The sequence below is a fragment of the Cetorhinus maximus genome, chromosome 16 (assembly GCF_964194155.1).
Source record: "Cetorhinus maximus chromosome 16, sCetMax3.hap1.1, whole genome shotgun sequence".
Taxonomy (NCBI): Eukaryota; Metazoa; Chordata; class Chondrichthyes; order Lamniformes; family Cetorhinidae; genus Cetorhinus; species Cetorhinus maximus.
The window spans coordinates 15,580,226-15,594,767 of record NC_135894.1 but is presented as its reverse complement, the minus strand read 5'-3'; the positions used below and the strand labels follow the sequence as shown (position 1 = coordinate 15,594,767).

The window sequence follows — 14,542 nt, the reverse complement described above, 5'->3', positions numbered from 1 at the left end:
ATATCCCCCCTTTCATAACAAACAAAATGCAAATTTGCATGCGCTATTATGTATAACCGAGTTACTCAAGTTACCTGCTATACACCCACTGTTCTCATGCGTTAACAAACTTTTCATTATTCTCATCAGTCTCTATACATTCATTGCATACATAGTCTTTAAATCTTGCAGGTCTCCTAATGGTATGCATGCGTGTTGTCATTGACTGTTTGCCTGGGTGATGTTCCCTCTCCGGGGAGTGTCACTCCCGTGGCACTTGTTCTGGCCGTGGTAACTGTTATTGATGTTCAATTTCCATTGTTGGGGACCGGTGGACCTCTGGGAGTGATGGTCATTCTGTACTCTGTGAAACTGGTGCGATCCCATCTTCCTGATCAACTGACTGCAGCGAAGGAACAGTTTTTCTAGTTGTTCGCTGCACCGATATATTTGGTAATTCATGTCCACCACGTACAATTGAGGTGACATCTGCTCTATGCATGTCCCAAGTTTCCATATGGGCTGTTGAGAGCATTGAAAGTTTGTACCCAGACTAGTTCTCCAACGCTCAACTTTGGCAATGGTTTGGCAGTTTTGTCAAAATGAGATATGATTTTCTGCCATTTCACCTTGATCTTTTCACTCATGCCTGTTACTACTTCTGGCTCCAGTAGCTTTTTTCTATTGGAGGAATAGTTTGGGTGCAGCATGACATTAGTCCTTACGTTAGACCACTTTCCATGGTGTGTTTCTCCACTTGATGATTGCCTTGAATACATCTGTGTTAGATTTGCTCGATTTCTTGCAGATTACTTTGCCGATTTTCACTGCTGCCTCAACCTTTCCATTTCACTAGGGATAGCGTGGAGATGTATAGTGTTGAATTTCCCAATCCTTTGTGAAGCGGCTGAATTCTTCGTTTGTGAACTGAGGCCCATTGTCACTCATCACAAAGTCTGAAATGCCATAACAACCAAAGTGTGCTTTCAGGCATTCTACAACCTAACTAGTAATCATTGAAGTCAGCTGGTCTAACTCCCAGTAGTCAGAATAGTAGTCTATGGTGATAGGATAATCAGTTCCTGCTAGAATAAAGAGATCTACTCCCAGCTTCACTCATGGTTTGTCTGGGATGTCATGCTTCAACAGCAGCTCTCTAGCTTTCTTAGCTTGGTACTCCATACTAGCTGATGTGGTCCTCAATTTCGTTGCTCACGTTAGGCCAGTAGAGCACTTCTCTTGCCTTCCTCAAGCACAACTAAATTCCTTGGTGGCTTGCATCAATGTGCTTCAGCATCTCTCCTCTCGTCTCCTTAGGGATGATGACTATTTCCTTTGCACAAGATGCCATCTTGGGCTGTCAATTCATCTCGGTATGCCCAATATGCTCGTAACCACAGGTGTGTCTTTGATGCTCTCAGGCCATCCTTCCATCACTACTTCTTGTAGCACACTTGAAGAGTTGCATCTTGTTGGGTAGTTTGCTTAATTTGGGCAAGAGAGATTCAACATCTCTGCTGGGTTGATGGTTTCCAGCACACATCAAGCTGCTACTTTAAGTTGAATCTGGAAGAATATTCTGTTTCAGCATCCTCAACTTTCTTCAGAAGGAGTGCTACTCTTGACAGTATGTCAGCGATGTACATCTGTTTCCCTTGCTTGTGTCATGTCCAGATGATACTATCTGCTCCACAGTGGCTGCAAGGAATGCTACTTCACTTGCAGAGGTAACGGTTTGAGGAAAATCCTTTGGAGTGGCTTGTGGTTGTACTCCACTGTTACTTTGTCTCTCCCAAGCAGATATTGATGAAAATGCTCACAAGCAAAGACAATAGCCAGGCCCTCTTTCTCGATCTGAGCGTAGTATTGTTCAGTTTGCATTAATGTCCTGGATACAAATGCAACTGGTTGTTCTTGCTGCAATAGGGTTGCTCCAAGACCTGTCATGCTGGCATCGTACTGCAAGGTGACTTCATAATACTTCAGCACTGGTGTTGTTGTCACTAGTTGTTTGATTTTATTGAACGCTGCTTCTTAGCCCAGCACCACTGCATATCCTTGGCAGTGAGCTGGCGTAATGGTTCACACTCTGTCAACAAATTAGGCAAAAATTTTGCTAAATAAATAGTTCACAAATCCAACAAATCATTGCACTGCTTTCACATCTGTTGGATGCTGCATCGCTGCTACAGCTCTCACCTTGTTAGGACCCCGGCGAAGACCTTTTGCTGTCAGTACATGACTTATGTACTTGACATCAGGCATCTTCAGTTGCAATTTTTTCTTGTTCAGCTTCAGGTTCATCTGGCGAGCTCTCTCTAGGAGTCACAATAGATTCTGATCGTGATCAGCAATGTCTTCTTCCATTGTCTCCCCACATCCACAGACCAGTAAATCATCCACTACGGCTTCCACTCCAGGAAGATCACTGACTGACTTATCTCATGTTGTCTGCGTTGATACTCTTCTGGAGCCGTAGAAATTACAAATGGCATGCACAACCATCTGTAGTAACCATCCTTCACATCTAGGATAGTAAAGATCTTTGCCTTGACAAGTTGTGGCAAAGCTCCTTCAATGGTTGGCAAGGAGTGGCGCGATCTCTTCAACTTTACCTTTATTTAGGTCCTTTGGGTCTATGCATACTCGCAGCTTTCCAGGTTGTTTCACTGCCACCATGCTGCTAATCCAGTCTGTAGGAGTTGTTACTTTCTTGATTACTCCCTTCTTTTCCAGCTCTTCTATCTTGTTTTTTTAGGCTGGACTTGAGGGCAGCTGGGACTCATCTTGGCAGATGCTGAATTGGTCTTACACTCTCATCCATCCACTTAGAGATGATATTCACCAGGAAGAAATCTAAACTCTGTAAACACATCTCTGTACACCTCTAGGATCTGTTCAGCGGTCAATGGTTTAGTGTGCTGTGACAAGTTGTAAATCTCTTTTGGCATGTTTAGGGTTACCAGTCCAAGCCTTACACTTGCTCCAGCTAAAATGAGTGGCTTTTGCTTACCGTTTATAATCTGAAACTCTATATCTTCAGTCTTGCCTCTGCATTGGGTTCTCCGATTACTTTGCCATCGGCATGAGGATCATGCCATCATATATCCTCAGCCTTACTTTCAAGGGTTTCATTTTTGGATCTCCATGTTGAGTCACTTCACATTGGTCTGAGAAAGTCATGATGTTGCATGACGCACCAGTGTTTGACACTTCAAGTTCACTTAATGTTCTCCTTCTGCAGCCATCATTCTAACAGCCACAAACCATTTATCACCTATAGGCTTGACGGAGCCAATCTGTTTTATGGTGTATAGGGGTTCATCAAGACTCTTTGGTTGATATCTCTCCAGTGGCAACCTATATAGGCTTGTTTTGCTTCCATCTAGCCAAACACTTGTGTGCAAAATGATTCAGCTTTTTGCATTTAGAACACTGCTTTCCCCACGCTGGGCAAGCCTTCTTTTCCTTTGTGTAATGTCCTCAGTTAAGGATTGTATAAGATTAAAAGCAAAGGCCTATAAAGTTGCCAGAAATAGTAGTAAATCTGAGGATTGGAAGGATTTTGGAATACAGCAAAGGAGGACCAAGGAACTGATAAAGAAAGGGAGAATATAATTTGAATGTAAACTAGCAAAAAACAAAAACGGACTGTAAAAGTTTCTACAGCACATAAAAAGGAAACATTTGGTTAAGACAATGTGGCTCCATTACAGGCAGAGTCAGGAGAATTCATAATGGAGAATAGAGAAATGGCAGAGAAGCTAAATGATTACTTTGTGTCTGTTTTCACTGAGGAAGATACAGGAAATCTCCCTGAATTAGAGATCCAAGGGGCTAGGTAGGATGAGGGATTGAAGGAAATTTGTATTAATAAGAAGGTTGTATTGGAGAAATTAATGGGACTGAAGGTTAATAAGTCCCCAGGACCTGATGATCTACATCCCAGAATGTTCAAAGAGGCAGCTATGGAGATAGTGGATGCATTAGTGATTACCTTCCAAAATTCTAGAGAATCTGGAAATGTTCCTGCAGACTGGAAGGTAGCAAATGTCACTCCCCTATTTAAGGGAGGGAGACGCTAAACAGGGAACTACAGACCTGTTAGCCTTATATTAATAGTAGGGAAAATGCTAGAATCTATTATAAAGGATGTGATAAATGGACATTCTGGCAATAATGATCTGATAGGGCATTGTCAACATGGATTTATGAATGGGAAATCATGTTTGACGAACCTGTTGAGAGATTCTTGAGGAAGCTACTAACAGAATTGATAAAAGGGAGTGGGTGGACATAGTATACTTGGGTTTTCAGAAGACTTTTGATAAAGTCCCCCACAGGAGGTTGGTTAGAAAAATTAAAGCACATAGGATAGGTGATATACCGCCATGGATTAAGGATTGGTTAACATGCAGAAAAAAAGAGAGTAGGAATAAATGGGTTATTCTTGCATTGGGAGGCTGTGACAAGTGGGGTACCACAGGGGTCAGTACTCAGGTCCCAACTGTTCACAATATTTATCAATGATTTGAATGTGGGGGCCAAATGTAATATTTCCAAGTTCACAGATGACACAAAACTACCTGGGAATGTGCGTTGTGAGGAAGATGCAAAGTGGCTTCAAAAGGATTTGGACAGACTTACTGAGTGGGCAAAAACATGACAGATGAAATATATTGTGGAAAAATGCGAGGTTAGCCACTTTGGTAAGAGGAAGTGATGCGCAGAGTATTTATTAAATGGTAAGCGATTAGAAAGTGTAGGTGGACAAAGGGACCTGGGTGTCCTAGTCAATAATTCACTGAAGGCTAACATGCAGGTGCAGCAGGCAATTAGGAATGCTAATGGTATGTTGGCCTTTGTTGCAAGAAGGTTTGAGTACAGGAGTAGCAAAACCTTGCTTCAGTTGTATAGAAACTTGGAGTACTGTGCGCAGTTTTGGTCCCCTTACCTTAGCAAGGAAATTATTGCCATTGAGGGAGTTCGACTCTAAAAGTTCACCAGGCTTGTTCCCGAGATGGCAGGACTGTCCTACGAAGAGTGATTGGGGAAACCGGGCCTGTATTCTCTAGTTTCAAAGAACGGGAGGTGATTTCATTGAGATCTACAAAATACTTAAAGGGATAGACAGGACAGATGCAGGTAAGATGTTGGGGAGTTTAGAACCAGGGGGCACAATTTCAACATAAGGGAGAGGCCACTTAGGACCGAGATGAGGAGAACTTTCTTTTTACTCCGAGGGTTGAGAATCTTTGGAATTCTCTACCATAGAGGGCTGTGAAAGTTCAGTCATTGAGAATGTTTAAAGTAGATATTGACAGATCTCAAAATGCCAATGATGTAAAGTGGTATGTCGATAATGTGGGGAAAAGGCATTGAAATGGATGATCAGCCATGATCATACTGAATGGCGGAGCAGGCTCGATGGGCTGAATCGCCTACTCCTGCTCCTATGTTCCTAGTCAACGTTGCCAATATCCCAAGATCAATTTTAAAAATCTGATCTGAGCCAAGAGCAAAAGAGCGAGACCTATCACGATCTGAACCGTTTCCTTAGGAACCAACACAATTCTTCATACCATAATAAAGTGCAAAACTGTTATTTCATTCTATTCCATGGCTGTCCACAAAGCACTCAAGCCTATTGTTGTGATGCCAGCAGACTAGTTAACAGGATTAAAAGCAACGAAGTTATTGTATTCTTACAGACATGTGAAGGGTCTTCTAATGATCTAGCAGTGAATTACCTTGTATTCCTAGAGACTAATTACCATGCATCCCACAGTTAATATCAGAATATTTCCCCTTTAACCATTAACTCAATGAGTTGGCACTTATCAGCAATTTTATTAAATATACTTCAAGTCATTAAATTGCTCGATCTTAATAGATTAGGAAAGTATAAACCCCAAGTTCTCAAGTAGAAACACTAGTCAACAAACCAGGTCTGCTTAATTCAGACCTGCAGAGCGCTTAATGAGTATGCTCTGATATCATGTATTTGCTGATGTGTTACAGAACTTTCAATGTTGGCACTCATCATCAGGGCAGTCCCTAGTGAAGCTTGACACACTAATTGGTTGGCAGACTGTTTCACCCCCTTGTCCTATCAGGGAGTCATAGCCACAAACATGTCAACACTTAAACAGTTGAAGCACAGGATCACTCCAATAATTTGTCTCATTTAACAGTTGTCAAAGACTGCACCCAAGAGTCACATTTTCTGTATTCTTAAGGCATGCAAAACACTTTGGTCACTCGAGCATGATCACTTCATTCAGAATACTGCAACCTGCATTAAGTCATCCTTCTCCTATCACTCAATCCTTACTTATCAAGTATCAAGTATACCCTTACAAGATATTTGATATCAAGGTCCCTGCGTTCAGTTTCAAATCCAACCCTGCGTTCATCACACCCTACCATAAGTGGCCTCTTTCAGCAATCCATCCCTACATCAACCTTCCATTTCACTGACAGAGTTACTGCATCAGCTTCACGATTGGTGGCTGATTTTTTTATCCACCACATTCCTGCCTTTGCGAACAATTTCCCTAAATCTTTACACATTAAATAAAAGTGGAGGAGATAAGTCTCTCAAAAAACCGTTGACTATTTTTCACCCCCAAATCTTTCTGCTGTCCCTTTCTCTTCCCTACTCAACATCCAGCTTCTCTTGTATCCTAGAACATTCTCTGTATGAGAGGGCCATTGTGACTATGATTGTTGGGGTTTTCTAGGGCTGGGAGCTTCTGCTGACAATATTCATTCTTCCTTTACAGCACCAGAGCCTGACAGAGCATTATGCCTTGATAGCTATACAAGGTTTTCCTGATTTTTATTGAATAGATCATTGATTATTACCCTCGAAATTTCATAAAACCATTTTTTCTCTTAGGGCAGGACATACACAAAACATTTGTCCAATTCATTTCAAATCTGATGTATATAACAGAGCTGTTGCATTACTTACAAATTCACATTTCTTGTGACTGGTTATTAATGAGTAATTGTTCAAATTAGGGCTCATTAACATGGCTTATTTAAAGGGCTTATATTATCAAGGTTTCCTGGTTTAAAAAATTGCTTGCAAAGCCGATGTTACAGTACCAACTCTTTTGCAATCAGTGCAAATAGTTTGATATTATCACATGTGGGAACAAAAGCTGCCCTTTGACAGTTTCAAAAGTGCCATATTTACGAGGATTCTGCATGTGCTTTCTCCCTGCCCCGCAAAATGTTTTATTGTATGGGGCTATTTCAAATTAAGGTGAAAACAGAGAAAATCCAATTCCTTATTTAAAAAATCCTACATGGATAAAATAGGAAATTGTACTATAAATTGACTGAGGAACTCCAGGAGGACCATCAGACCATGGTGTGACTGTGGATTAATTCTAGCCTCCTCCTTGAAACTGGTATCCTGGCGTTCTCCAGGTTCACTTCATCCAGAGTTCAAATGCACATTTTCGCTGCCTCAGCGCGTTATTGAGCCATGGATCATGTGAATTTAAAAATTCACATCTTTGTTTTCAAGTCCCTGCATGGCCTTGCCAGCTCCCCCATCTCTGTAACCTCCTCCAGCCCTACAACCCTCCAAGATCACTGCATTCGCGAGCATCGCCAATTTTCTTTTCTCCACTATTGGAAACTGTGCATTCAGCTGTCTATGCCATGGTTAAATCTTAGCTAAACCAAAGCCATTGTTGAATCTGTATGGTGGAAATAAACGGCAGAGTACAAGATCATTACTTCCATATCGTGCTTTAGGTAAGCTTTGCTTTTTATTCAGAAGTGGGGATGTTTACAAAGGCTTCGGTTTTCAAGCACTGAACCCATCGGTTTCCAGGAGACTTTTTAATTTCTGAGTCATTTCTAAAACACCAATTACTCACCTTTGTCCTTGTTCTTTTCCTTGCCCAATGAGTCCAATTTCCGTCTTAATGATTTCTTCCGTTTTTGTCCATCTGTAAATAAAGTAACAGAATGAAAGATTTGTTTATTGTAACAATGATTGCTGCAAGTATACAGGAAATTTAAGGGCAAATTCCAGAAAATATTTAAGTCTTACGTGATACAAAATACATAACAAAACATTTCAAGTTCAAACAGTATTAAGATCTCTGTAGTGTTTTGAGTCTTTTCTTCCTTCCTTACTCTAGATTTTTTGGCTTCCATATTTCATAATTATTTTCATAGCTGTGGTTTCAAGGACATGCTCACTAGCACCGATATCCATGCAGGTTACTACAATGTGGCCAGGACAACATGACAAGGATAACCTTCTGCTAATTTTGGCTTAAACATACATACATTCACTCCCTCCACCACCAACGCATTGTGGCACTGTGACTAGGGTGTACTGTCTGCAAGATACGGTAACAGAATGTCATTTGCGACTTTGCTATGAACCATTTCAGTACTGTGCCAGGGTGGGAACCTGATTGCAGGAATTCAAATGCGTTCTGAGAAAGATGTGCAAAAATTTGGGAGGCATCAACATGTTTAAGGACTTTGGGAAAAAAGGGAGGTTGGAGATAGATAGAGTGGAGGGGGTCAAGGATTTTTTTTTTGAGCAGAGGGGCGATGTTGGCATCTGAAGGAGAGAGAAATATGAACAATTTCTGCTAACATGGGAGGGAAGTTAGCTGGTCAATAGTATAGGATCGAGAGAACAGGAGATGAGGCTCGTGGGCAAGATGAATTTTGGAGAGGGATATTTGAATCATCACAAATGTAAGTTAGCAACATTTAATGTTTATATGGGTTTTAGAGCTGCAGCAACTCGCCCAGGCTTCTTCAACAGTAGATCCAAAACCCATGACCTCTACCACCTGAAGGACAAGGACAGTAGGTACATGGAATACAATCACTTACAAGTTGCACATCATTCCAACTTAAGATATATCACTGCTCCTTCATTGTGGCTGGGTCAAAATCCTTGAACTCCCTCTGTAACAGCATATCTTTACCACACAGAACACACTAGTTTCAGAAGGTAGCACACCCCCACCTTCTAAAGGGCTACTAGGGATGGCAACAAGTATCATGCTTACTAGCAATGCCCACATCCCAAGATCAAATAAAAAGAAAGAATGATTTGTACTACTGGAATTATCCTGTACTATTAGAAGATCATCTGCAGTCTATGTAGAGCATCCTAATGTCACACATCAATCCTTGTTTCAGGCTTTGACACTCATATTTACTATTAGATAAAACAGTAATGAATCACAAAATCCAGTTCCTGGGGAAGCAAAATGTTCACAACATCTATGGTCAATTCCTGTTGGCTTAAATGAACAGTTCATATACACAACAAAAACAAAAATAGCTGGAAAATCTCAGCAGGTCTGGCAGCATCTGCAGAGAGGAACACAGTTAATGTTTCAAGTCCGTATGACTCTTCAACAGAACATATACACAATAGTTCTTCTCTCCTAATTACTGCGGGAGCCACAGTGATCCAGCCTAGCCGATTCAAACCAATTCTTTCAGATTTGAGCATCTCAGCTTGTTTTAATACCCTTGAAATTAGTAGCCAGGGTTTCCTAGATTTATATTAGCTGACATTTTTTAAATAAAAATGTCAGCTAATCAGTTAAACACAAAAAAGTGAACTACTCACACATTATTATATGGGTATAAATTGTGTGGCTCAGTTCTTCCCACAAACCTGTAACTTTGGAAAAGCCAAACATACTTCAATATTTATATTAATTCAGGCTGGGGACACAAAAGTTAGCTGCAGCTGGTTTTAAAACTGTACATGGTAACTGGAGTCCAAAAAAGGTAAAACAAGGCAAATATACTTAATTTCCTTGCAATCGGTCTTAAGATTGTGATTCCAAAAATAATGTCATCACTCTAAGAACAGAAGTGTTTTAATCTAGCAATAACAATTTTTAATCAATCAATTGCATTACTTACAATAGATATAGATAGATTAATGTTTGTGTATGTTCTGTCAGCAGTCAATTGAAAAATCCTATGTAAACCTGTGAAACCTATCCTAACAGGATTTTTTCAATGTTCTGTGATGTGTTAATCTTCTGCCCAGATGCTGCAGTTGCACAGCCTGGCCACGAGTGGTGCTGCAGAACCTTTTCCACTTTCTGGGCTTCTCTGATAGCCATCTTCCTTTTCCCATTGAGATAAGTGGCATCGCAAGTTTAGTTTACTTAAGGCTGCATTTGCTGCCAACCCCATGCACGCACAGTTGTATATTGATGGGAGACCCGGGTTAGCTGCCACCATCTTTACAGGGGGCAACGTGCAGCATTGGCTCATTCATGGTCATCACTGTCTTTGGCAGCAGGAGGAGAGAATGTTGTGAATTTCTATCCTGGACCGACAGTGATAAATTTTGGAAACTCTATTTTACAGGCGGTTAGAAGGGAAGGATTTGTAGATGGGAGAGTAAACTCTTTTCCTTGTGGAATACTTTACCGAATCATGCTGGTCAGTGTTTCTAAACTCTGTCTCACTACCCGAGTAATGTAAGTGGATTATAGGTTGTCAGCTTGCGTGGCCATATTGCATTGGCAAGAGACACAGATTTTATTTAAATTGAATTATTCTGATTTTAAAACTATCTTTAACTATTTTAATTTTTACCTGTCCACTGACAAATTCCATTCGGCAAACTGTATGTTTCTTGGACCTGGCCGTGGGGGGCGGGGGGGATGGTGTCCCATCAGGGTTATCACAAAAGGTGCCCTCTGAGACCAATTGTATATAAAGACCCCACCATCCTTAGATAAAGAACAAACAAAGGGAAAGAGACTTCTATCTTATGGACCAAACTCGTCCCATTTGGTCCCGATGGTGATCGTAGTTGTAAACAAGGGGACCCGCAGATTGTTTTACAAGGGGCAGCCCCACAGTGTGTTTTAAAAAACTACAACACATGTTCAGTACTCCTTAGGGTGAGTGGATGAGTGGATCAGACTGTCCAGGGAGGGTTTGGTGTTGATCCCAACAGGGAAGAGTTTATATCATAATGTACATCATGAGGTGGTACGTGTGATGCTGAATTTAACCTCACCAAACTGGTGCAAGGAAAAAATATAAACACTGCATAAACATTTGCAACATCAAGTCATTGAATTAAGCATAAAATTAGATGGAGGACAGGATCACCGGGATCAAAGTTATGTTCTAAACAGAAGTGCATCCAGAAGTGAGAGGGGGTTGATAAATGATTTGGCGGCAGGGTTTAACATTGGAATTTCAATGGGGAATAGTATAGGTCTGGCCACACAGAATGGGGCAATTAAAAATCTTAAAAAGCAACTCAAAATTATACTCCAGGAAGGGAACACCAATCAGGGCACAATAATTGAATAATGACAATTCATTCAAAGGATATAGTGAGTAAATTAGAGAATCATGCATTAATGATCAATGAATTAGTCAGGGAAGACTGTAGCGCTTTGGTAGAAATGGCTCAAAACGATGTGTGTGTCATGTATGGCATGGCTGGTGGAACAAACCCAAGAGAATATGAGAAAGATACATGAGAGCAAAGTCCCTTCATGGATCACTAATGATCATTTAACTTCCTTGTCAAAGTATAAAAATAGCATCACAGCCTGCCAACTCAGGGGATTGGTTCAGTCTTACCCTGGCCACGTCAAAGGTGAAAATACTAAATGAACCATCATTGGCTTAATTCTGTACCTACCAGTAGTGACGGGTGAGACTAAACCATTGCCAATATATCAGGTGGAAAACATAGAACTGATTTGGGACGGCAATCCTATACAATATCACAATACCTATCCATATGCAGTAAATTTGGTAGATTATGTATTACGAACTTGGGTGGAAGGGTGTAAGATGTGGAGAGAAGTGATTGTGTACCCATACAAGATAAGGGACCACCCCGAAGCAACGTGAGTTTAATCAAACACGAGTAAATTGCACCATGGAAGCTGTTAGAGCCAACCTAAAGCTGACACAAGCTGCATACGCAGGAGAAGGGGAATACTGTGTTAACAGCATTGAAAAGGAATATAATTATGGATATGAAAAACCATGCCATGATCCCAAAGCAACCTTTTGTTTTACCCCAGAAACATCCATCAGTCTTGGTGACCGAGAACTGATCAATATTTACCATCCTAATATCACAGAAATTAGTGTAAATGATAGAATGTAAGGACAATTACAGGAGTATGTGGAAAGATTTGGCTATAATGTCCCACAGCTGCCCGAACAACTGAAAGAATTACGAGAGCATTGCTAAATCTCAGAAAGTGTATTTCTGCTTTCAGCAACACAATAAGTATATTAATAAAAAGATTGATGATATCAAGATTACCACACGGTGGGAGGATTTATGGAACTGAGGCATGAATGTGAATCTTCATCCATGGATTAGGATTATAATGCATGTGTTAGTCTTTGTTCAATTACTGATAATTCTGTCTCTGCTAGTTAACTGCTGTATGAACAACTGGCCTCATGAGTAAATGAACTCGAGCTGCGACCTTTACGAGCTTTGAAGCGCCAATGGGATATTAAAAAAAATTCCAACTAGATAAATTACAAAAATTTGTATAATATATTTATTATAAAATACTTCTGCAATTTGTGTTTTAAAGGGGAGGGGCTGTAGGCCTGAAGGCCTACATCCAGCCCTGAATACATCACGTTCCAGTTTCTCTCCTCTCTGGGCTCTCCGATCTCAGCTTGTCCATGAGACAAACCTCCTGCTCCCTCATTCCCACTAAATTGCCAACCAACTCCCATTCCTAGCTCCTATGTTAGCTAATGTTGTTAACTGTCCTCTCTCCTCTGCTACTTTCGAAGCTGCCATCATTATCCCCTCCTCAAAAAACCCATGACATGTCCATTCTTGCACACTACCACCCCAACTACTTTCCTCTTCAAAGCCCTTAAATGTGTTGCTGCCTTTAAAATTCATGCCCATCTTTCCTAGAGCTCCGCGTTTGAAATCCTGCAATCACGTTGCCCACTCCTGCCACTGTACCAAAAATAGCTCTTATCAAGATCATAAACGGCATCCTATGTGACTGTGACAAAAGTAAACTATTCCACCTCATCCTTCTCAACCTGCCTGCTGCCTTTGACACGGCTGATCACACCATCCTCCTCCAAAACCTCTTCACCATAGGCCAGTTGGTTGGAACTGTACTCACCTGGTTCCATTGTTAACTCTCTAATCGCAGTCATAGAACCACCTGCAATGGCTCCTCTTCCAAATCCACCTACATTACCTCTGGTGTTCCACAAGAATCTATCCTTGGCTATCTGCTATTTCTCATCCCCCTGCTGCTGCTCGGTGACATTATCCAAAAACACAGTGGTTTCCACATGCAGGCTGACAACACCCAGCTGCACCTCTCCCCCACTTCTCTCGACTCCTCCAATCTCTCTAAATTATCAGACTGTTTGTGCAACATCCAGTACCCAGGGTCTTTGGTCTTCCCAATATTAGAGGAAATTCCTGTTCATTGTCTTTGGCGCCAGCCAGAAACTCCGCCCTTTTGCCATCGAAAAGTAGTGGAAGCAGATCCAAAAATGTCTTTCTCAAGGCAACTGAATATATGTTTGAAAAGGAAACATTTCCAGGGCTATGGGCAAAAAGGCAGGGGTGTAGGACTAATTGGATAGCTCATTTAAAGAGTCGGCTCAGACAAGTCAAGCTGAATGGGCACTTTCTGTGCTGTAAGTCTGCATGATTCTTTGATTTCGACTTTAGAAAGGCCTGAACTGCATATGCCGTTAAAATTCCTTTGGAGCCTCGGGAAGGTAAACAGCTCACTCCTCACCTCTCCAAATACTCCCTACTTCCTGAAGGCTTCCAGCTGACTGTTCTCTTATAAATATCTGCTGTACTAACAAACAAAGCTAGAGAGAGCAAAATCCTGGCAGTTGCCACAGTTCATCGGCAAGACGCACTGCAGGAATTCACCAAGGCTCCTTAGACAGCACCTTCCAAACCCACGACCACTACCATCTAGACGGACAAGGACAGCAGATAGATGGGAACACCACTAACTGCAAGTTCCCCTCCAAGTCACTCGCCATCCTGGCTTGGAAATATATCGCCGTTCCTTCACTGTCACCGGGTCAAAATCCTAGAACTCCCTTCCTAACAGCACTGTGGGTGTACCGATATCACATGGACCAGCGGTTCAAGAAAGCAGTTCACCACCACCTTGAAGGGCAACTAGGGATGGGCAATAAACGCTGGCCCAGCCAGCGAAGACTATATCCCTTGAATGAATAAAAAAAAAGTATATATTTTTTAATCTTTACAAATCCAAGTCATTTAATTACAAAAACTAAAAACACTTTCAGTTTTTTGCCTCCAATAAGTTGCATCACTTATTCCTCATGCCTAGTTGCCCCAAACTAGGCTTGCTCAGTCACTTCCAAGAGTGGTTAAGATTCAACATCATTTGTGCAAGGCTAGTGTCGTCTATAGGTGGAATAGAACTGTAGGTTTCCTTCCTTCAATTAGACAGCTCCAAGGCACTTTTTACTTAAAGAAAATGACAACAGCAACTAATTATTTGATGTTTATCCA

General features: G+C 41.3%; 1 protein-coding gene across 1 annotated transcript in view; it reads right to left on the bottom strand.

The window, feature by feature from the left end:
• Positions 1–7,959, bottom strand: part of LOC144691374 (rho GTPase-activating protein 6-like) — a 119,051-nt gene extending 111,092 nt beyond the window's left edge. Inside the window, exon 1 of the mRNA XM_078559412.1 lies at positions 7,878–7,959. The gene's annotated coding sequence lies outside the window, so the exon portion shown is untranslated. The remainder of the gene's footprint in view (positions 1–7,877) is intronic.
• Positions 7,960–14,542: the final 6,583 nt, after the last annotated feature.